Source organism: Nansenia antarctica, assembly GCF_963989245.1.
Source record: "Nansenia antarctica genome assembly, chromosome: 13".
Classification (NCBI taxonomy): domain Eukaryota; kingdom Metazoa; phylum Chordata; class Actinopteri; order Argentiniformes; family Microstomatidae; genus Nansenia; species Nansenia antarctica.
The window spans coordinates 1,158,446-1,183,651 of record NC_137683.1 but is presented as its reverse complement, the minus strand read 5'-3'; positions in this window follow the sequence as shown (position 1 = coordinate 1,183,651).

Genomic DNA, 25,206 nt, shown 5'->3' with positions numbered 1-25,206 from the left:
AATTGTTGACCTATGCACAATAGGGCAACTTATGACCTTTTGGAGCTCAGATGGAGATGGGGTCCCAGGAAGTGTGAAGGACATATCTTCCAATGTCTTCTCCGACCTCAATGTTTGAGAGGACTGCGTTGATGTAGGGGAGGTGGTCGTCTCCAAGTACTCCAGCATAGTTCCCACTAATAATAGCTCACCTGTCCTGTTCAACTGGTCAGATTTTGACATGTCCTCTTGGACCACACCCAGGATTTGGCTGATGCTCTTCTTGGCCAGCGCTACTTGGGTTTCTGTCTGGGGCTGCTTTTGTGAAGACAGAAACTTCCTCAACTTCTGCCACAGACTGTTGTACAGCCTTTGTGCAGTGGAAGAAAATTCTGCATTTAACACGCTAATCCCACTCTCAGAAGCCTCCGGGTCTATGCTAGGCAGAAGACCAAAATCTGCAGGGCAAAGATTGCCAGAAGACTGGCCTCTCTGGAAAAGTATTTTCACACCGTCCACAACGGTGCTAAAAATATCCTCTGCAGCAGAGTCCGTTCTGTCAGCGGACGTGGTGGAAGAACCCTGGCTGACCCCACTGGTGACGGACTCAGAGGACTTAATGAGGATGTTCCTCACAGCGTGAGTTCCCCTCCTCTCAAACTCCGTGGTGGACAGATCTCTAATGATCTCATTTGGAGCGCTGTACAGCCTCAACGTGCTGTACAGCCTGTGTATCCTGCTGGGACATCCACCGGGCTGGTGGATGGAGGACGCGGCGTGGTGAACTGTGCCTCCAGCCTGCACAGTGCTGTCTCCCGCCTCCGCGGCCTGCGCTGTCTCGGCCTTTACATCCGCCACGAACGCATCGACGATCTTGTTCGCCTCAGCTCTCTCGTGGGCTAGAATGCGAGCAGCACTCGGAAGACTCCCACTCACAAATCTTGCGGCTTGTGTGTGGATATCTTCACTACCGATGATGGCCAGGTCAATCTGGCTCACCACATCCTCAGAGGCTCCAGAATCACAGGGGGCAATTCTGGTCTTTTCCAAGGAATGTGTTTGAGAGAGCAACTGTATATCCAGCGCCACCTCCCTGAGCGTTTCCGCTGCGTCCTGTCTGCCTCCCTGTGTCTCCTTGCAGCTCTCCATGGTGTCAGCGATGGCGGCCATGACCTCACCCGTCAGAGGAGCAAGAATCCCTTCACTTACCTCCATACTTACCCGGTCCACTGGTGGAGACGCTGAGGCAACCTGTCCGGTCACCCCAAACGCCTGGAGAGTGCCAGAGATGACACGCAACATCTCCTCGGTGGCCAGCATGGCATCCTGCCTCTCGGTCATCACTGGGAGTCCACAGGAGCTGTAGACCACGACCACCGAGAACGCGGAGTTCAGCTGGCTGAGCGTTTCCCCCACCAGAGCTTTGGTCAGTTCAGGTGAGTAAGACATGTCGTCACCCAGGGCCTGGACAACGGTGTCCGCCGTCACCCCAAAGAAGTCCTTCAGGGGGTCACTCACCAGTGCCCTCTGCAGGGACGTCTTGGAGCTACAAACAGAAACATGAACATGAACACTACAGTCTGATGTCTGAAACATTATGTCACACAATGATTGTAGCTGAAATTCACTTAAATTCACAGTCTCAGGCTGTATGCCTGAAGAAGGTCTATGAAAGACCGAAAGCTCGCAATAAATAATTGATTTTTGCACAGTTTTGAGTGTGCGGATGCTGCTTGTTTTCATTCCATTTGATACTCTTCAGCTCCAGCACCTCAGCTAAGTCTGATTACGGATGAGTGGTGGCATTTCCACTATTATGCTTAAATTCACAAAAAAATGGTCATGACATTTGTCTCGTATTCTGGATGTAATGATAACGGTCCTTTCCTAAGTTCTATTTCCCTTCAGTTTTAAACCTCCTGCGGCTAACGAGGCCTGTCAATGAGGCTCTTTCTCTGCTGTAGTTGATAAACCTCTAAAAACTAAACATAAACATCCGTCATCATCAACCCCCTAAAGAGGAGCTGGGTCTCTTCCTCAGGGGCTGTGTATGTAAATGGGCCAAGTGTGTGTGTGTGTGTGGGTGTGTGTGGGTGTGTTTGCAGCAGACTTCCTCATCAACCACCTCTGATGACTCAACTCTTACTTCGGGGGAGAGGAGACCAGAGCGGCTCCAGACTCCCGGCTCTGGGGGCTGGTACTGGAGGAGCGCTCGGGGCGCTCCTCTTCCTCCTCTTTGTCGCTCTCCTCCAGGATCTTCACCAGGGCCGGCTCCTCTTCCTCCTCTCTGTCGCTCTCCTCCAGGATCTTCACCAGGGCCGGCATGAACACCTGGAAGGCGGCCTCAGTGACGACCTTCACCACCCTGCGGCAGACCTGGCTCAGCTGCGTCCTGGTCGTCTGTGGTTCCGCCAGAAGAACACGATGACATCAGATCACACGTGTTAGTGACGTTATGATGATGTGTGATATGTTATATTATGAACATGTGTATTTTGTCTTTTGTACATTTGACTGAGAATAAACATAAAAGTCAGGGTGTGACTGGTAAATAAACACAAGTCAGGGTTTGACTGGTAAATAAACACAAGTCAAGGTGTGACTGGTAAATAAACACAAGTCAAGGGGCCTCATTCATAAAGAAGTACTTGAACGTCATCTTTGACTTTCACGTAAGCACAGTTTTCTAAACGGACGTAAGCATTATTTATAAAACGGGCTGAGATGGTTTAAAGTTGCGTACGTGCTTCCTTCTATAAATACCAACGCAGGTAAAAATGAACGCAGGTGAATGAGGTTTGTATTAACACCCTGTGATAGAGGCTGAATTATAGCGGCTGAATTAAGACAAGTGCTATAATATAGGGTAGGCGTTCGTCTGGAAGTGGGAGAGGGCAGAGAAGGGTGGCTTCTCTGTAAGTTGCATTTGTAACGTTTGATCATGACAACTAACCAGGCACACAGGCACATGCTTATACTCTACTCAAGTTGTAAAAGAAAATCAGGCGAGGTGGTGGATTTTATAAGAGGACAATTTTAGCATCCCCTCGCCAGTGACTTCAGTGTCAGTAACTGTCATTGCATGTGTGCGTGCCCCCTCGCACCTTGAAATAGCAGTAATACCACGTTCATTGATAAAATGACATTAAGTATGGAAAGAGGGGGGTGATTTTTACTGTTTTTATTTCAGGGGGGATGCCATCCCCCCTCAACTCGAGTGCTGCTTATACTGTAATAATATAATGGTCTTATTCTTATCAGGTGGTCTTATTCTTATATGGCTGCTCACTCCCTGACACCGGAGAAAATCCAGTATAATTTAGAGCTTGGCCGGGCAAGGTCCGTTGTGGAACGCACTAGGCATGTTGAAGGGGAGATAGACAGCTCCGGAGGGATATAAAGGAAGACTGAAATACAATCAGAAACATCAGTTCCTTTTAAATCTTGAATTAAACTCATTTTCTCGGCTGATAACAACATCGTTAATTTTATTACGAGCCACTTGCATGAATTACACTAGGCAGTGCGGCTCACATGCCTGTAATAACTCCGCATAACCAGTAGGCAGTGTTGCCACAGTTACTTTGAAAAAGTATTCTGATTGCTGATTACTGATTACTCCTTTAAAAAGTAATCTAGTTACTTTACTGATTACTTGATTTTAAAAGTAACTAAGTTAGATTACTAGTTACTTTTTTAGTTACTATTGGCAGCTGCCTAGGCACCCGACCCCCCCCCCCCCCCGCAACATAAAAATGAAAACTGGTTTTGCCAAAACTCACTTTATTTTAACAGTAATTTAAATTACATAATTAAACTTTAAACAATAACTTAAAACAACAAAATAAAGAGTCTTTCTTTGCCTCACCCAACATAAATACTTGTTTTTAAACAATAAAATAAATATAATCTTTATTTAACAGTAACTAGCAAGGAGTGGTTTCACAAAACCTAAAACCTACCCTGACCATTCAGATATGATCCTAATATAATCCTAATCCTAAACTGGGTGAGTCTGAGTTTATCAATGATCAACATTTATGTTCTTGTCATCCTTTGCTGACACAAACTCAAAATAATCCTTATATTTCCAGCTATTTAACGCATATCTCTGTCCTCGCTCCATTGTGTAGGCTACGCTTCTGTTTACACTGTGCAATCAGCGTGGTGATACACGTGAGCGATTCTGCTGCAATCTCGCGATAGTCGAGAGCCGTTTTTTGCGGGCATGGCCTTCCATAGTAACCTCGTGTTGAAAACGTGAGCACTGACGTCACTCCCCAAGACGCGAGAAAAGCTATCGAACATTACAAAGAAATACTGCATTTAGCCTAAGTTATGAGGTAGTAACGCAATAGTAACGCACAGTCACTTGAATAAGTAACTTTAATCCGATTACTGATTTGGAAATAGTATCGCGTTAGAATACTCGTTACAGCAAAAAGTATTCAGATTAAAGTAACGCGTTACTTAGTAACGCGTTACCGGCATCACTGCCAGTAGGTAATGTGCGTAAGCAAGTTGAATACTCGACGTCGAGCTACGATCGTTTCCACGATCAAATTGACTCACGTTGAAATTGTATAAATCACTACGTTGACGTGGTTTTCTACGTACGACACGGATAAGATCAACATTTGATCTAAGCACCCGTTATGAATGAGGCCCAAGGTGTGACTGGTGAGAAATTTCAGATCCATTGTTGTTGTTGTTGTTCCAGAATGTTCAGGAGCATTGTCAGGGGCGGCGCTAGGGGGTGGCTACTTGGGCTCAAGCCCCGGATGTTTTCTGAAAAGCCCCGAATGTTTTACTTTCAAAAAAAAAAAAAAAAAAAAAAAAAAACTCTCGTGAGTAACGTGCAGTACCGGAGTCCAACAGAGAGGCAGCAGCTGCGCGACATTAGCCTGCGTACTGCGTAGCCTGCCCTGCCCTGAAGAAGAAGTGATCTCATTCAGTGCCTGACTTGCAAAAGTGTAAGGATGGATATCCCAAAGTTGTTTTCAACAAAACAAGCGCCAAGAACTGTTGCAGCAGCAGTATCAGCAGCTGACAACAATAACATCACCAGCAGTGATGACATAGATGATGTTTCAGGTTTGTGAATCTTATTAGAAAGGTGACTGACTCACTGACACTACTTTTCCGGTTTGCTAATGCTAGCTGGCTATCATAACATAACGTTATGTTATAATGAAAATGAAACATAGCAAGGTACTGTTACGGTACATGGTAAGAAATCAAACAAAGGATAATACTTATACAAATAAAGTGAATAACAGGCTGATAGTCTTTGATATCTGCACTCTGGTTGACTGAGTGAAAAAGAATGATGTAACGTTAATGTTACAGCTAGTAAACATGGAGTAACCACATTAAGTATGCCCTTATGGTAGTATGTATGTATACAGAACATGACTCAAATCTATCCTAAGATGTAACGCTAACTAACTAAGTTTGTTTAATGTCCCAGGGGGGATTTGATTTCACAGTACTATACACAGGCCAACAATACATGTAATATATCGTCATATAACACAGGACAAGACAATCAATACAATATAAGTGGTGAGCACAGAGTCTGCCCTGATATACATAATGTAACATAACTAGCCTCAGCCCATCAATTATGTAATTCTATACAAATATAAATGATGGTGACTGACAGGGGGAGCTACGTGTGCTGACCTCCCTCTGTGCCCAGAACCACCACAATTAGTTTGCTTCATTAAAGGGTGTGAATATATATGTGTTCTCCAGTGCCTTTTGTCCGCTTTAAGGTGGTGGTAAGTTGAAGGTTGAAGGCAACATTTTCCGGCGCGCTCCGCGCGCATTATATTCTCCCTCTGGGCTAAGCCCCGGATCTCCTGCGATCCTAAATCCGCCCCTGAGCATTGTATTTACATGTGTGTATGAAATGTGCTTTACAAATACAGGCTGATTAAATGAACGATCGGTTGATCAATCACAACTCACAGGGTCTATCATGCCCTTTCGGATCACTATCCACTGCCTGGATGAGAAAAGAAACAAGGAAACATTTTCAGCTGTTAAGAACATTTAAATAAATGTTTTACAGACATGGTAGATGTGCAAGACTAGGCTACAGAAGGAACACAGCTACACACAGGTGGAGGTAGAGATGGGAGGATGGGCTCATTGTAATGTGAGTTTGATACCATTCCTCATTTCATTACCCGTCCAGACCCCGTCCTCTGATTTCTACCTCCACCAGCCTCCCCTGAGAACACGGCCCCCCCTACTGAGAGATCCCTGTCCTAACTTTATAGTTACATGATTAACTGTATAGTTACATGATTATCTTCATAGTTACACGATTAACTGTATAGGTTACATGATTAACTGTATAGTTACATGATTGATTCATATTACATGACTGATTGATTGTTAAGAGAGTTCAAAAGTACATTTCCGTTGTATTGGCTAAGAATAGGTAGAACTGCATGTCCCAGAAGGCTTTGCGGCAGGACGTCATAGAAGTTTTAGTTTGTTTGTTTTGAGAAATGTGAATTGTAACGTCCAGAATTGAAAGTGGACATCTAATAGCTTGTTGGTCATTTTTGAAGGTAGAAATACTACAACCCCTCCGTCCCAGGGAGACATTAAACATACTCATTACTCAGACCCCTCAGGAAGTCCAGCAGGATGGGGTACACCTTTCCCTCTGCAGTCTGATGAGCCTTCTGCTCCACCAGCTCCACCACAGCAACTCGGCTCTCAAACCGGTCTGGACCGGTCCGGGAGGCAGCTGCTGACAAAATACAAGGAGAGATTAAATATACACAGTTGTATCTAAAGTCCAACACATCTATCTATGACTATCTATGTATGTTTCAAATAGGAAAATAGAAAGTTGTGTCTAAAATACAGTATTATTATGGCCTCTATGGCAGAATACATAGGCAAATTGGTACGCAGCATTTCTAATAAACGTCTTTCCATCCAAATTGCACATTCATCATCTGAATTAATAGTTGTGTGTATTTTAAACAGTCTCACCTGAATCAGAGTCGGAGCTCTTGCTGGCGCTCTTGGCGCTCCTCCTCCTGGCGGCCTTGGCGGCCTTCTTGGTGCTCTTAGTCTTAGCCACCTTAGCAGTCTTGTCTGAGCTCTCTGTGGCCTCCGTGTCTCTGCTCATCTGCAACACAACAGAGTTCAGATCAACGTTCTGGTCGACTTGTTACGTCAAAGTCAAAATAGCTTCAGACGGGATCACATAGAAGAACGGATTAAAATGACAATCAGTCAGTCAGAAGGCGACGACAGCAAAAGGCTTGTTCTGTTCATGTTAAGATGGGGCCTGCTGCGTGTACAGGCTTGTTCTGTTCATGTTAGGATGGGGCCTGCTGGGTCTACAGGCTTGTTCTGTTCATGTTAGGATGGGGCCTGCTGGGTGTACAGGCTTGTTCTGTTCATGTTAGGATGGGGCCTGCTGGGTCTACAGGCTTGTTCTGTTCATGTTAGGATGGGGCCTGCTGGGTCTACAGGCTTGTTCTGTTCATGTTAGGATGGGGCCTGCTGGGTGTACAGGCTTGTTCTGTTCATGTTAGGATGGGGCCTGCTGGGTCTACAGGCTTGTTCTGTTCATGTTAGGATGGGGCCTGCTGGGTGTACAGGCTTGTTCTGTTCATGTTAGGATGGGGCCTGCTGGGTGTACAGGCTTGTTCTGTTCATGTTAGGATGGGGCCTGCTGGGTCTACAGGCTTGTTCTGTTCATGTTAGGATGGGGCCTGCTGGGTCTACAGGCTTGTTCTGTTCATGTTAGGATGGGACCTGCTGGGTCTACAGGCTTGTTCTGTTCATGTTAGGATGGGGCCTGCTGGGTGTACAGGCTTGTTCTGTTCATGTTAGGATGGGGCCTGCTGGGTGTACAGGCTTGTTCTGTTCATGTTAGGATGGGGCCTGCTGGGTGTACAGGCTTGTTCTGTTCATGTTAGGATGGGGCCTGCTGGGTGTACAGGCTTGTTCTGTTCATGTTAGGATGGGGCCTGCTGGGTCTACAGGCTTGTTCTGTTCATGTTAGGATGAGACCTGCTGGGTGTACAGGCTTGTTCTGTTCATGTTAGGATGGGGCCTGCTGGGTCTACAGGCTTGTTCTGTTCATGTTAGGATGGGGCCTGCTGGGTGTACAGGCTTGTTCTGTTCATGTTAGGATGGGGCCTGCTGGGTCTACAGGCTTGTTCTGTTCATGTTAGGATGGGGCCTGCTGGGTCTACAGGCTTGTTCTGTTCATGTTAGGATGGGGCCTGCTGGGTGTACAGGCTTGTTCTGTTCATGTTAGGATGGGGCCTGCTGGGTCTACAGGCTTGTTCTGTTCATGTTAGGATGGGGCCTGCTGGGTGTACAGGCTTGTTCTGTTCATGTTAGGATGGGGCCTGCTGGGTCTACAGCCCTCAGAGATACATCAAATGATCTGACCCAACCCCAGGGTTTAAGTGTTATATGTGCTATAGCCTATACTACTCTTGATAGTGCTATATAGGCGTATTACACTCAGGGTTGCCAGATGGGGCGGGTTACCGCCGAATGGGCTACTTTTGATAACACTGGGCTGGAAAAAAAAAAAAGCATTTGGGTGTGTTTTAGACTGTGGTTAGGCTGGAAATGGACAATCCCATCTGGCAACCCTGATTACACTTGACCGTGCTATATACAGTACTATACTGGTCTTCACAGTGTTATACAATACTGTACTGGTCTATACCGCTGTGGGCTTCTTGACGCTATTTTTCCTTTTTCACATTCATGAAATGGTTACCTGTGTTTTGTTTGCCATTGTCAATGCAAATGTGAAAACGCTGTTGAACGGTAGAGATAGTATAGATAATATATCTATTATATATTAAATTATATTATATTATATATAGATAGATAGATAATGGTAGAGTCGTTTTAGTTTAGAACACGTTCGACGTGTGAACCCAGTGTGTCTCTATGGAAAGCCCTCTCCGCTAAAATGGACTCGCGTATCATAGCCAATGAGGGACCTTGAATCAAGGCACTCATACATATTAATGAGGAGTGTCGTGTCATTGCTGTCGACAACAGCGAGCCGATTTGAAAACTTCTCGCAGGGGAGTAAAGTTTCACAAGCAGACCAACTTCGTGAGGATGGCATTGCAGGCTTTTCTTTCGAATTGCAACCGCACATTTAGTGAATGTGTGAGACTAGCAATGTCGGACGATGAGGAAGTAGTAAAATGAACCCCTGACAGAGGGGGTTGGTGGCCTAGGTTTGCCTTCCATAACCAATTGTGTCATGTTTGTTGTGCAATAGCCCACACTTTATCATAGAGAAACAATCTGTAGAGACCCAGTGTCCCAAGCCTACAAAAACCACAGCACTGTCACACAACAATGTTCAAAATAAATGTACATTCCATTTTCTATGTTTTCATCCCATATAGCCTATATTTATTGAAAAATTAAATGACCTCAGTGTGCACTGCTATCGACAATACCAACCCCAGCAACAGGGTGTTCACCCTGCTGCAATCTGGCAAGAGATACAGAAGTAAGTAAGTAAGTAAGTAAGTAAAATGTATTTGGACAGCACCTTTCCCAGACCAAGGGTCACAAAGTCACAAAGAGTTTGGGAGCCACGGTTTGTAATGCTCTATCACCCTGGGTCTGTCTGTCTGTCTGTCTGAATGCTCTATCACCCTGGGTCTTCAGTCTGGCACGGGAGACAACCAGCAAACCCTGGTCAGAGGACCTGTGTTACGGCTGGGCCGTCACACACGCCCTCCCCCGCCCCCACAGCTCGAGCACCCGCCCCCACAACTCGAGCACAGCGTGCTCTCCGCCGCAGGTGAAGCTCGTTCCCGGTGATTGGAGGGTTATCCAGCCACAGTCAAACCAACACACCTGTCACCACTCCCAATTAACCCTCTGGCTACATCTACCCTGGACTCCCTTCATTCATCGTCAGTTCTTCCCTAAGAATGACCTGGCAAGTATCCTCTGTGATTAGTTATGAACTTTGCTCTTGTGCCTATTCTTGTGATTCGTTGATATCTTATGTACTGGCCTACCGTGGAGACTTACCCTGCTTTCCTGTTCCTCCACAGCCCATGCCAACCACTACCGCCATCCCGCCAGGTTGAAACCCCCAGCCCGCCAGGCTGAAACCTCCGGACTCATCATCTGTGTTTCCACCCACCTGCACTGTAAATAAATACCCTACGGGGCTAACACTGTATTCTGCCTCCGGTGTCGTGTCCTTGAGCTCCCTCGCCCCCGTGTCATAACAGAAGAACTGACCATGCAATTGGGCTCAGACGACACGAAGGACCGGGCACCACCTCCCACCCCTGGATCCGGTCCGACGGCTATCCAGATCCTCGCTGAACACACTCACCTCCTCCAGGCGGCCGCTACAGCGTGCCAGGCCCTGAACACTCGCATGACAACCCAGGAGGCTAACCAGGAGCACCGCGCCACCCAGATGCAGCACCTCATCTCTACGACCCAAGCGCTTACAGCACAGGTGGCCGCGCTCGCAGCCTTTGCCCCCCCCCCTGCTCTCCCTGACCCTGCCCAGCTACCGGCACCACCTACTGGACAGCCACGGGAGCCCCACCTAGCCAGCCCCCGCCCCTTCGACGGAGCCTTCGCCCAGTTCCGAGGCTTCATCCTCCAGTGCGAGTTGGTGTTCTCGCATCAGCCCAGCCAGTTCTGGTCGCCGGCAGCCCGGGTGGCGTTCATCACCAACCTCACCACCGGCGACGCCCTGAATTGGGTCCAGGCCACCCTCTGCGCCCGCCCTGACCTGTTCAGTGACTACGCTACCTTCCTCACGGAGTTCAAGAGGGTTTTCGACCACCCCACTGCAGGACAGGAGGTCGGGGCGCGACTGATGTCACTCCACCAGGGGAACCGGACCGCGGCGGCCTACTCTACCGAGTTTCGCACCCTGGCAGCCGGAAGCGGATGGAATGACAGGGCACTGCGATCTGCTTTCCGCCAGGGGCTGAGTGAGGCCATCAAGGACGAGCTCGTCCGGGACAGACCCGCCGCCCTGGACGAACTAGTGGCCCTAGCCATCGACGTTGACGAGCGCTCCCGGGAGCGTCGGAGAGAGAGAGGGCGCTACCAGACCAGCTCGCCACGCCCCCAGGACCCTATCGTCACAGCCAACCCCTCCTCCGCACGGGAGTCGACCTACACCCCATGCACTGGCGAGGAGCCGATGCAGCTTGGTCGAGCCCGCCTCACCACGGCGGAGAAGGAGAGGAGAAGGGCCCAGGGCCTGTGCCTCTACTGTGGAGAGAAGGGACACCTCCGTGACACCTGCCCGTCCCTATCAAAAGGGCAGGCTCACCCGAAGGGGGAATCCGGGTGAGCCGTGTCTCTCAATCCCCACCTACCACCAGCCCAGCCAGGTTCTCTGTCACCCTCTCCTGGCAGGGGCAGAACCTCACGGTCGAGGCCATTATTGACTCGGGAGCAGACGAGAACTTTATGGACGCCCAGCTGGCCCGCTCAGCTGCCGTTCCCCTCGTTGCCCTCGAGACCCCCCTCTCCGTCTCAGCCCTAGACGGACACAGCCTGGGGCCTCTCACCCACCGCTCTACACCCCTCTCCTTGACCGTCTCTGGGAACCATGTGGAGGAGATCCGGTTTTACATCCTCAAGACCCCCCAGTCCCCGCTCATCCTGGGACGACCGTGGCTCGAGCTCCACATTCCCCATGTCAGCTATGGTGAGGGACGTATCCTGAGCTGGAGTACCGCATGCTACGCCCGGTGCCTCCGTGCCGCCCATACCCCCACATCGCCTCTGCGACCGCCTCCGGCTCCCCCTGACCTCTCCTCCATCCCAGAGGTCTACCACGACCTCGGAGAGGCCTTCAGCAAGGAGCGTGCTCGCACCCTGCCGCCTCACCGGCCCTACGACTGTGCCGTCGAGCTCCGCCCTGGCAACAAACTTCCGGTCAGTCGCCTCTACAACCTTGCCCCCCCGGAGAAGGCAGCCATGGACACCTACATCTCCGACTGTCTGGCTGAGGGGCTCATCCGTCCATCACACTCCCCGGTGGCAGCGGGGTTTTTCTTCGTGAAGAAGAAGGATGGAACCCTCAGGCCATGCATTGACTACCGTGAGCTCAATGCCATCACCGTCCGGAACACCTATCCTCTCCCCCTCATGAGCTCCAACTTTGAGCCCCTCCTTGGGGCCACCATCTTCACTAAGCTGGACCTCCGGAACGCCTACCATCTGGTCCGGATTCGTGAGGGTGACGAGTGGAAGACGGCGTTCAAGACCCCCCGGGGCCACTATGAGTACCTTGTCATGCCCTTTGGTCTCACTAACGCCCCCTCCGTCTTTCAGGCCCTCATGAACGACGTCCTCAGGGACATGCTGGACATCTTTGTCGTCCTCTACCTGGATGACATCCTAGTATTCTCCAGGAACCCTGAGGAGCATGTCCAACATGTCCGCCTAGTCCTCCAGCGCCTACTGGAGAATCGCCTTTTTATTAAGGCTGAGAAGTGCTCGTTCCACACTCACTCTGTGGAATTCCTGGGGCTCATCGTGGAGGGTGGGTTGACTCGCCCTGACCCCAAGAAGACTCGGGCCGTCGTCGAGTGGGGCCAACCTACCACCCGGAAACAGCTGCAGTCATTCCTCGGCTTTGCCAACTTCTACCGGCGATTCATCCGGGACTTCAGCCGGGTAGCCGCCCCCCTCACTGCCCTCACCTCCCCCCTGCGCCAGTTCACGTGGACACCAGCAGCCAGCGCTGCCTTCAGTGACCTGAAGAGGCTCTTCACCTCGGCGCCGGTCCTAATCAACCCAGACCCCTCTAGGCCCTTCATTGTGGAAGTGGACGCCTCAGACACGGGCGTCGGTGGCGTGCTCTCTCAACGATCGGAGGACCAGACCGTGCACCCCTGCGCCTTCTACTCCCGCCGTTATACCTCCGCCGAGGCCAACTACGACATCGGGAACCGCGAGCTGCTGGCGGTGGTGGAGGCGTTCCACGAGTGGCGGCACTGGCTGGAGGGCGCAGAGCACCCCTTCACCGTCTGGTCGGACCACAAGAACCTAACCTACATCAAGTCGGCCAGGCGGTTGAACTCCCGTCAGGCACGCTGGGCCCTGTTCCTCGGGCGGTTTAACTTCCACCTCACGTTCCGTCCGGGCTCCCTGAACGCCAAGGCGGACTCCCTTTCTCGGCTCCATGCCGCAGAGGAGGAACCCACCACTCCTGACACCATCGTTCCATCCTCCCGGGTCGTTGGAGTGGTCACCCTGGAGATCGAAGCGGTGGTCAGAGCTGCACAGCGCACCCAGCCAGATCCCCGACCGGGGTCCCCCGGCCGTCTCCGTCCCGGACGCCGTCAGGACCAAGGTGATGCAGTGGGGCCACGCCAGCCGCTTCGCCTGCCATCCTGGGGCCCTACGCACACTGTCCTTCCTGCGCCGGCGGTTCTGGTGGTCCACCATGGCCGCGAACGTCAGGGAGTTCGTCTCGGCCTGCCCTACCTGCGCTCGCAGCAAGGCATCCCACCGGCCGCCTTCAGGACTGCTGCGGCCTCTACCCGTGCCCGGTCGACCGTGGTCCCACCTCGCCATGGACTTCGTGACCGGCCTTCCCCCGTCCCTAGGCAACACGGTCATCCTCACCATCGTGGACCGCTTCTCCAAGTCCGTGCGGTTGGTAGCTCTGGCAAAGCTAGACCCCGACATCAGTAGAATGGAACAGCCCGTTGGCTATGACAGGCAACACGTGTGGAATTGACGCCTTGAGGCGTCAAAATATCACGTGTGGAGACGAGCCGTTTTTTGCGGGCATGGCCTTCCATAGTTCCATTCTACTGATGTCTGGGTGTTTCCATTCTACTGATGTCTGGGTGTTAGAAAGGAAGCCTTTTGTGGTTTAAAGGCAGTTGGCAAACAGCTTTTAGGTGCATTACCAGTTAACTTTATAATAGTTACCTTTAGAACGATGATGCTGTTTAAACAACAAAAGAAGAAGAAGCAACGAGGACTGGTAACATTACAAGCAGACATAGATTTCGAAATCTATGTATGTTTGTAATGTTACCAGTCCTACCACTAGGCGTCACTATGCCATATATAATGTATATTCTCATGTATATACACATATAATTTTGCTTTCACTTTAGATTAAAGGAGAGATAGATAATACATAGAGAATTGTATGAGAAAAACAATGGTCCAAACAAATAAAGATTTGAAAAATTATGATAACCATCTTATTGTCTTAGTTTAATGTCATTTCAATACTGCTTCAATACTAACGTTGAAATTACAGTCTTAAAACAATAAGTACATAGAAAACATATACACAGAGCATGTATGTTTACACATGTAAGACAAAGAAAAGAAAATTCGATTTTTCTATTGTCCCCTATTTCCTGGGGCTCATATAGATTTGACTAATTAGTAGATTAGATTAGATCAGCAAATGTCTGTCCAGCGATTGATATGAAGGGGTGAAAAGTAGGGGAGGATGACATTGAAAGACAACATTATGGCCCATTGGCATATGAACATCTAAGCAATATCACACGAGAGGGAGTGCTGTTATACTTAATATCAGCACGGCTGTGATAGGTACGAGGCCGCAGTTCTACAGCGCCATTTATTACTTAACAGTAATAAGCGAGAACAGATTATGATTTGTTTGTTTATTTAATAATTTATTTTGGCAAGGGGACATCACTTTGCTTGACATTTTGGTATCAACTAAGGTAAACAAACTCATAGTCATGTTACATGGTGGCGGATGTTCAGTGCAAAACAAATTTGGTCTTGCCTGAGTAATACACATTCTGATATCTTATCCCCTTTCTCTTATCTTATCCCCTGACTCTTAGTAACAACAACAAGGTACAAGGTTCATTTATTGGCATTCTAGAACACAGGGATGCACAATGAGATGCAAGATATAGTCCTTACAGTCCCAGTAGGTCTCAGGTCCTTACAGTCCCAGTAGGTCTCAGGACCTTACAGTCCCAGTAGGTCTCAGGCCTTACAGCCCCAGTAGGTCTCAGGTGTGTGTGTGTGTGTGTGTGTGTGTGTGTGTGTGTGTGTGTGTGTGTGTGTGTGTGTGTGTGTGTGTGTGTGGGTGTGTGGGTGTGTGTGTGTGGGTGGGTGTGGGTGGGTGTGGGTGTGTGTGGGTGTGTGTGTGTGTGTGTGTCCGTGCTCCGTTCTACATCAGCACCAGACAACAACATAGTGCAAAGAAATAATATTTTAAATAAAAAAAGAAAATACTAAATGAGATAGTGTGCAATATTGGCAGTGGCTAGCTAGGCTAGTGGCCAGAGTTCAGTAGTCTGATAGCTTGATGGAAGAAGCTGTCTCTGAGCCTACAGCCCCAGCAGGTCTCTCAGGTCCTCTGACCAGGGTTTGCTGGTTGTCTCCCGTGCCAGACTGAAGACCCAGGGTGATAGAGCATTCAGACAGACAGACAGACAGACAGACAGACCCAGGGTGATAGAGCATTACAAACCGTGGCTCCCAAACTCTTTGTGACTTTGTGACCCTTGGTCTGGGAAAGGTGCTGTCCAAATACATTTTACTTACTTACTTACTTACTTACTTCTGTATCTCTTGCCAGATTGCAGCAGGGTGAATACCCTGTTGCTGGGGTTGGTATTGTCGATAGCAGTGCACACTGAGGTCATTTAATTTTTCAATAAATATAGGCTATATGGGATGAAAATCTAGAAAATGGAATGTACATTTATTTTGAACATTGTTGTGTGACAGTGCTGTGGTTTTTGTAGCTGCTTGGACTACTTCCTCATCGTCCGACATTGCTAGTCTCACACATTCACTAAATGTGCGGTAGCAATTCGAAAGAAAAGCCCTCAATGCCATCCTCACGAAGTTGGTCTGCTTGTGAAACTTTACTCCCCCGCGAGAAGTTTTCAAATCGGCAATGCCATCCTCACGAAGTTGGTCTGCTTGTGAAACTTTACTCCCCCGCGAGAAGTTTTCAAATCGGCTCGCCTGCAGGGTGTGGCCTTCCATACGTAGCGAAACGTACCCCCTACGCTGTTGTCGACAGCAATGACGCGACATTCCTCATTAATATGTATGAGTGCCTTGATTCAAGGTCCCTCATTGGCTATGATACGCGAGTCCATTTTAGCGGAGTGGGCTTTCCATACTATGGAAGGCCCGTTGAAATCGACGTGTCTACGTAGACACGTTAAAAATCGACGTGTGGAATTGACGCCTAGAGGCGTCAAAATATCACGTGTGGAGACGAGCCGGTTTTTGTGAGCATGGCCTTCCATATTATTGTGACATGCTTAATAATAACAACCTTTATTAATAACCTTTATTTGTATAGCACTTTTCCTATACACAATTCCTCCGTTATTTGTATAGCACACTTAATAAAGACAAAATAATAATAATAATAATAATAACTTTTATTTGTATAGCACTTTTCCTGCAAACGTTGCAGCTCAAAGTGCTTTAAAATACTGACTGTAACTTTTCTCTCACCATTTCATCCTCTCTGAGTCCTCAGAGTCCTATTAGGTCTACAGTGCAGAGTACACACACACACACACACACACACACACACACACACACACACACACACACAGGTTCTGCTAAAGTATCAGTTCCTCTGCTCGTGATAGACTGACATCAAACAACTTGACTTTTATAATCCCCATTCCCATATAAGGATTCGGTTAGCTCTTTAGGACTGGGTTGTGTCTGTAAACATGTTCTTCATATGTTTGGCTTCTGCTGGGCCATGCCTAATGAACATGTGTGACTGAACCGTTATTATAATATTCCATGTCGATAGATACAATGTGGAACGACATCTCCATGGCGCTCTCTAGTGGACAGTGACGGTGTTACAGTTGAAACACCAGAAGTGCATCTGTTGCTGCTGTATGACATGACACCACTACATCCCCAGTGAAAGACTCACCCTGCTAGTAGATACAGTTATACTGCGTGTATCTCTTCATAGTGAAAGCTATGGAGACAGATTTTAACAAGACTTGCGTGCTTTCAGAAGTGTACGTTGGACTGGCCTGAGAGAGACAAACTCTCCAGCCAATAGGTCATGAAGATGCTGTCGTAGAGCTCCAGCAGAGAGATTGGGAGGGTCCAGGGAGAGAGCCGGTGGGAGACATGGGAAGCTCGGGCCAACCCAGCCAATGTAACAGCCGGCGCTGTGGCTTAGCTGGTGAAAGCACCTGTCTTGTAAACAGGAGACCCTGGGTTCGAATCCCAGCAGCGCCTCTGGTTGCCTACTTCATGTCTGCTGCACGGTTTGCTCACTTACATTCTTCACATTGTCGGCCAAAGACGATCACAGTCCTTGTTAATACCAGTGAGGATCAATTCAATGCCTTCCTGATGAGGTTCGCAGACAATGTAAACTGACCAGGACTGTGAATCAATGTTCATACTGCAAGCTATTTTGTTAGATTAGTATGCAGGACAATACATTTTTACGACAGTTAGGTTTAAATAACATGAGGTACAATACTTTATACTTTTAGTGATCAGAAGTCAGTATGAATAATCTGTCAAGGCCCATGAGAGGGTCCTTTTCTCAAAATGTAGACCTTCAGCGAAAAGCTTTGGTCCAGGTGAGGCTCGAACTCACAACCTCGGCATTGCTCTGCTGCATACTGTCATATAAGTACCGCGCGCTAACCGATTGCGCCACAGGAGCCTTATGCCAATAACCCTTGGTCTCAAGCATAGTCTGGAGTCGTGGGTTTGAGCCGCACGTTGGGCGTAGGTTTTCTCCAAGCAAACATGACTCAAGCTCACACAGCTCAGCACTGGCCCCAACACCAAACATAGGCTACTATCACACCAAAACCCAGGATTGAGGGGCTGAGTGAATTTGGTCTGGACTCTGTGGAGGAGGTCATTGTTTCCAAATGTAGAGTCATTACCTGACGCTCCCCATCTAGTGGCCGGAGTGGGATTTACATAGGCAGGTGATTCACCTGGAGGGTGTGGCCGGAGCAGGAAGACACAGTCTGTGACCTCACTTCCTGTTACCAAGATGATATTATAGGTCACATTTTAAAAGTAATGTGAACTGCCAAACAAAAAAATCGGACCTGTGGAAAAAAATCGGAATTGAGCATCAAGACCTGCAGTGTGAACGAAGCCTATGTGTCTTCTGTGTGTAGTGTCAGTCCCACTCTGACCACTAGAGGGCAGCAGTACAGGTCCTGTGAGATGGAGTCTCTGACTGTAAAGTCTTTTAAGCTGTGAAAGGTGAAGGTGGATTTGACACCAGAAAATAAATGAATCTGTAATTAAAGAACCGTGGTCGTCGTATGTTGGAGGGAGTACAGCGGCCTCTCTCCTCACTGTTCTCATGGCTGAGGTGTCAGATAGTCTTCATCTCCTCACTGTTCTTATGGCTGAGGTGTCAGATAGTCTTCATCTCCTCACTGTTCTTATGGCTGAGGTGTCAGATAGTCTTCATCTCCTCACTGTTCTGATGGCTGCCGTGTCAGATAGTCTTCATCTCCTCACTGTTCTCATGGCTGAGGTGTCAGATAGTCTTCATCTCCTCACTGTTCTCATGGCTGAGGTGTCAGATAGTCTTCATCTCCTCACTGTTCTCATGGCTGCCGTGTCAGATAGTCTTCATCTCCTCACTGTTCTCATGGCTGAGGTGTCAGATAGTCTTCATCTCCTCACTGTTCTCATGGCTGAGGTGTCAGATAGTCTTCATCTCCTCACTGTTCTCATGGCTGCCGTGTCAGATAGTCTTCATCTCCTCACTGTTCTCATGGCTGAGGTGTCAGATAGTCTTCATCTCCTCACTGTTCTCATGGCTGCCGTGTCAGATAGTCTTCATCTCCTCACTGTTCTTATGGCTGAGGTGTCAGATAGTCTTCATCTCCTCACTGTTCTCATGGCTGCCGTGTCAGATAGTCTTCATCTCCTCACTGTTCTCATGGCTGCCGTGTCAGATAGTCTTCATCTCCTCACTGTTCTCATGGCTGCCGTGTCAGATAGTCTTCATCTCCTCACTGTTCTCATGGCTGCCGTGTCAGATAGTCTTCATCTCCTCACTGTTCTCATGGCTGCCGTGTCAGATAGTCTTCATCTCCTCACTGTTCTGATGGCTGCCGTGTCAGATAGTCTTCATCTCCTCACTGTTCTCATGGCTGAGGTGTCAGATAGTCTTCATCTCCTCACTGTTCTCATGGCTGAGGTGTCAGTGTTAGAAAGGTTCCAATGTTCTAGGTTATATTTGGTTATCATTTCCACCTTAAGAGCTAAGGTGCGTAATATCACCTGCCACCTTAAGTGCGCAGTGCATTCTGGGAATCTGGGCCGCATTGATTCAGATCGGAGAAGAAGTTGGAAGTACCACACAAGTTTCTCGTTTTGATTGATTGATTGAAAACTTTATTAGAAGATTTGCAGGAGTAGGTACATGAAAGTACATATTACATACAAGGTCATCTAACAGGATAAAAACCCAAGAAAGCCACTGGCTTATTTCAATTGGGGTCCTTGATTCTCAATTCATCGTTACATGTAAGACAGACAAAAAAGCTAGTACTATCTACAAGATAATACAGACAAATAACTATTACTATCTACAAGATAAACACACATCCATCATGGGAAGAACAATACAACAAAACATAAGGTATGTACAGCGGGTAGGACAGGTGGGGACATACACCACAGGTGGGGGCGGGGGACAAAACACAAAGTATGTACAGTGGGTAGTTCGGGTCTTTTAATCTGATTTTTGATTTAGAGGGTCCAGTTACGGATTGCAGCCTCCTGTAAATGTTTTTTGAGAGTGGTTTTGAAGGTGGGCAGTGTTTTGCACTCCTTTAAGATTATAGGAAGGGCGTTCCACATTTTTACTGCATAGTTTGCAAACGAGTTTAACCCCTTGTTTGTGGTGCAACGCGGTTGAACGTGGTTCGTGGAGCTTCCTCTGGTGTTGTATGTGTGGACGTTGTTCACTTTTTGGAAGTATGTTGACAGGTACTTGGGTGTCTTTGTGGTGTAGCGTATCTTGAAGACCAGGCCCAGTGCAAGCTGCTGCACTCTGTCAACTACTCGTAGCCAATCAAGGCTCAAAAAATGAGCAGCGGTTAGATGTGTCCTAGGGTTGAGGCCTAGCAGAAGCCTAACCAGTTTATTTTGGGCTGTCTGGAGTCTTGTTTTATGGGCCTTTGTGGTTCTATAGTACCATGATGTTACGGCATAGTCGAAGTGACATTGAATGAGAGCTCCTGATAGGGTCCTCAGTGTGTTTTTACTGACAAGTGAGGATATCCTGTACAAGAATCTAGTTCTATGGTTCACTTTTTTGATTACTTTTGCTGCCATTTTATCTCCGGAAAGATTTGCCTCTAAGATGGAGCCCAGGTATGTAATATCCTCTTTTCTTGTGATATTAATGTTACCCACTTTTATTTTAAAATGTTCAGCCTTTCTGAGTTTAGATGGGGATCCGTATAGGATGGTTTCAGTTTTACCTAGGTGTATTGATAGTTTATTGTCAGCTAGCCAGATGCAGATTCTACTCAGTTCAGTGCTTAGCGCTTTTTCCACCTGCAATATGTCCCTGTCAGAGACCAGCAGAGCCGAGTCATCCGCGAACAGGAACAAATTGCAATCACATGCTGATGACATGTCATTCACATATATTAGGAACAGTAAAGGTCCCAAAATGCTTCCTTGTGGAACGCCGCAGGTCACCGGGAGGGGGGGGGACAGTGTTCCGTTCACACTAACCACCTGTTCCCTCCCCTCTAAGTAGGATTGCATCCAGCTCACCGATGTTCTATCGAACCCAATTGCTTTCAGTTTATCTAACAATATGTGGTGATCTACTGTGTCGAAGGCCTTCTGGAGGTCCAGCATGACCATGCCGCAGTACTTGCCCGAGTCCACCTCATGGTTGATGTGGTCGTTCAAATAGAGAAGGCATGTGTCAGTGGAATGGGATGTTCTGAATCCTGATTGAAATTCATACATCAGCTTTTTTTCGGTAAGGTACCTGTCGACCTGTTCATAAACTATTTTTTCCATAATGTGTTACCAATTCAATCAGTTAGAAACATTGTGCAGCATTACAGTGTAAATGTGCGTCACTGAACTACTGTAAGTACAATGTTTCACCCAGTATTTAGGTTGTACATATTTGTTGTGTTAATTTGGATACTGCCGTTATCTGCACTCTATACTAGCAATAGCAATTAGTTTGGACATGTGCTTTCTATGGCCGCCGTTATTGCGTGCTCTTCAATGAAGCTCGTTTGGCGCAGTTCACGCTGCAGAGTTTGTTATTTGAGTACTGTCTTAAGTTGGTGTTATAATTCAGATTGTATGGCAAAGTGTACTGTTAAGTAGCTTAATGTGTATGGTTAAGTTACATGTACTTTTGTATTGTAGAATGCATTTGATACTGTAGATCAGTACTGTATTATTAGTAACAACATGTGTACTGTAATACCTCTTTCTGTTTATTGCAGAACCACACATACACCCCTTGTAGTGTTTGCAAGCATCCTACCCATGCCTGAACTGTAACCTGTCTGACCCACTAAAGAAATCTGAACCAAAAGTCAATCTCCTGTCATGTGTGTCCTGATCGACGCCCCGGGGGCGAATGGAGCATACTCCCATTGAACTATTCACCGTATACAGTCCTTTTCCCATAACCTCACTAACAGTCAGATAGTCTTCATCTCCTCACTGTTCTCATGGCTGCCGTGTCAGATAGTCTTCATCTCCTCACTGTTCTCATGGCTGCCGTGTCAGATAGTCTTCATCTCCTCACTGTTCTCATGGCTGCCGTGTCAGATAGTCTTCATCTCCTCACTGTTCTCATTGCTGCCGTGTCAGATAGTCTTCATCTCCTCACTGTTCTCATGGCTGCCGTGTCAGATAGTCTTCATCTCCTCACTGTTCTCATGGCTGCCGTGTCAGATAGTCTTCATCTCCTCACTGTTCTCATTGCTGCCGTGTCAGATAGTCTTCATCTCCTCACTGTTCTCATGGCTGCCGTGTCAGATAGTCTTCATCTCCTCACTGTTCTCATGGCTGCCGTGTCAGATAGTCTTCATCTCCTCACTGTTCTTATGGCTGCCGTGTCAGATAGTCTTCATCTCCTCACTGTTCTTATGGCTGAGGTGTCAGATAGTCTTCATCTCCTCACTGTTCTCATGGCTGCCGTGTCAGATAGTCTTCATCTCCTCACTGTTCTCATGGCTGCCGTGTCAGATAGTCTTCATCTCCTCACTGTTCTTATGGCTGAGGTGTCAGATAGTCTTCATCTCCTCACTGTTCTCATGGCTGCCGTGTCAGATAGTCTTCATCTCCTCACTGTTCTCATGGCTGCCGTGTCAGCCAGTGTTCCTCTCTACGATTGGGCCCGTACTGTCCCGTACTGTCCCGTACTGTCCCGTAAAAGGAGTCAAACGTACTCATTGGACGGTCCGGCTGTCTATCAAAAGTACATCAGTAACGAACGCTGTTGAACTAGTTTTAGGAAACTGTCAGGGCGTTTCCTGTTGCGCGTCAAGAAGCTGTGATTGGAGGTAGCTGCCGTCGGTTTTAAATGTTCTTCATCGTCATTGGGTAACATCGCAGTCAGCTGGTCGTCTGGGACTCGGATTGGAGAAAGCGTTGAGTGGGCGGGACATGTTCCCCTGGGTCAGGTCAGTCAGTACGGAGGCGGATCATCTGGTGACGGCGACACTCGGAGACTCTCTGAGACGAACTGTACGAAACAACCAGCGAACGGTGAGTCAGCTCAACTAAACACGGTGTGTGATCAGTCAGCTCAACTAAACACGGTGTTTTATCAGGCGAGTCTACCAGCGTGCTGTGGGTGTGGGGATGGACGTGTGACACTGATCAGCGGGGTTGTTGTGGGGGTTAGAAGTGGAGGAACGGTGGTTGTGGATGACTGGTCAGGCAGCACGCAGCATAGCAGGACTGGGAGTGAGTGACACAGGGCAGGGACACATGGCACAGTTATGCAATCGTGTGTGTGTGTGTGTGTGTGTGTGTGTGTGTGTGTGTGTGTGTGTGTGTGTGCGCGCGTGCGCACGCGTGCGTGCGTATCATGTAATTGAATCTGTGCTCGAGTTTGGTCTATGTTCCAGAGTTTGGTCTATGTTCCAGAGTTTGGTCTATGTTCCAGAGTTTGGTCTATGTTCCAGGGTTTGGTCTATGTTCCAGGGTTTGGTCTATGTTCCAGGGTTTGGTCTATGTTCCAGGGTTTGGTCTATGTTCCAGGTGATATTCTAGCACCGAACCCCCTGTAGGGTGTTTGTCTGTGGACAGATGTGAACAGTCACACCCCAACACTGTGGCCTATCCATTTCGCGACGATCTGGCTGTTGTTTTGGATCGTACAGGTCTGTGTCGTTCACATGGTGTTATTAGATGTTGTTCCCTCGTGTATAACGAATAAAAGAGACTGGAGATCTGGCGCTGTGGCCAGGCAGAGAGTTGTTGATCTTGAACATGTGCTGTCTGCTTCGAGGCCAGAGGAAGGGGGGTCTCTCTTTCTATCTGCCATGTGTTTCAAAGTGCAGTGACTGTCTGTGAACTAGGACCAACGCCCACCTCCGTGCTGTAAACACTGCACTCCCAGTCCCATACTGTCCCAGGCCTGTTCAGCCTCATTTACTTAGCCTGCATCATTTCAATCTTCTCTGTGGTGCGACACTTAAGAGTTCACTATATTTCCCCCAGATATTGATGATTGCAATGATGATAGGAGCAGCCGAGTGTGGATTATGCTTGTTATTAGAGAGGAGTACATCACCTTCCCTCGATCCTGCTAGATTATACAGTCAGGAGTCAGGGAGGTTTAACCCCAGCAGTGGGATCACTTTGACACAGTACATGGTAAAATGACAGTAGCTAGCAGTATCATTGTAATGATTCCTTGATATTCAAAGCACAGTTACTTGGCACCATTGGGCTGAATGCTTTGAAGAAAGTATATGTTATACCTAAGTATATTATACCATCACTTTATTATTACTTATTTTACTTTACTTTATTATTGTTATTGTTTTATTTTGTATGTTGATGCTGCAATGTCAATGTTGAGGAACCTGAGCAAACATAACTGTACTTGTGTGTGTACTTGTGTGTGTACTTGTGTGTGTACTTGTGTGTGTACTTGTGTGTGTACTTGTGTGTATTGTACTTGTGTGTGTACTTGTGTGTGTACTTGTGTGTGTACTTGTGTGTGTACTTGTGTGTGTACTTGTGTGTGTACTTGTGTGTGTACTTGTGTGTGTACTTGTGTGTGTACTTGTGTGTGTACTTGTGTGTGTACTTGTGTGTGTACTTGTGTGTGTACTTGTGTGTGTACTTGTGTGTGTACTTGTGTGTGTACTTGTGTGTGTACTTGTGTGTGTACTTGTGTGTGTACTTGGCATGCAGGCTAATAAAAGTCATTCTGATTCTGATTCAGTGAAATCATTCGGCCCTACCTCAAACATTTACCATTTATATTTTAATTAATAATAATAATTTGGCCATTTAGCAGACGCTTTTAATCCAAAGTGACTTACAATTACGAATTACAGGGACATTCCCCCTGCAGTAACTGAGGGCTAAGTGCCTTACTCAAGGGCACACTAGTAGTGTGGTTTCAGGCGGGATTTGAACTCACAACCTTCCGATCACAAGTCCAACTCACTGACTAGACCACCACTACCCCTTTTATTTTTTTACATTTTATTACCAAAGAGCATGTATTTATCCCACCGTTTTAACAACACTTACTGTAGTTTGATGACTCATTTTGACCAACAGCTTGAAGAATGTGACCCATTTTATAGCAAATTGACGTAATGAGATGGAAACCTGCTGGTCTAATCTGATCTGCTCTACCAGTGGGCTGGTGAGACAACTCTTTGTGTGTGGTGGAAATGCCCGTAGCACAGCTGAGCTAAGAGGAAGCATTGTCAGCCTGGGGATTTTATTAGATTCATGTATTTGAAGAATATCATTTAATTAGTATTACATCTATGTTGTCATCATGGTGACTTTCCCTTTTGTGCCAACCTGAGTTGTTCTAACACGATTAACATGCCAAATTGCAAAGATATCGAAAATAAAGTGTGTGAGTGAGTGAGTGAGAGAGTGAGTAAGTAGAATGTATTATTAATCCAAGGAGGAGGAAGAGAGCCAGTGCTCTAGTAGTAGTGTGGACTGACC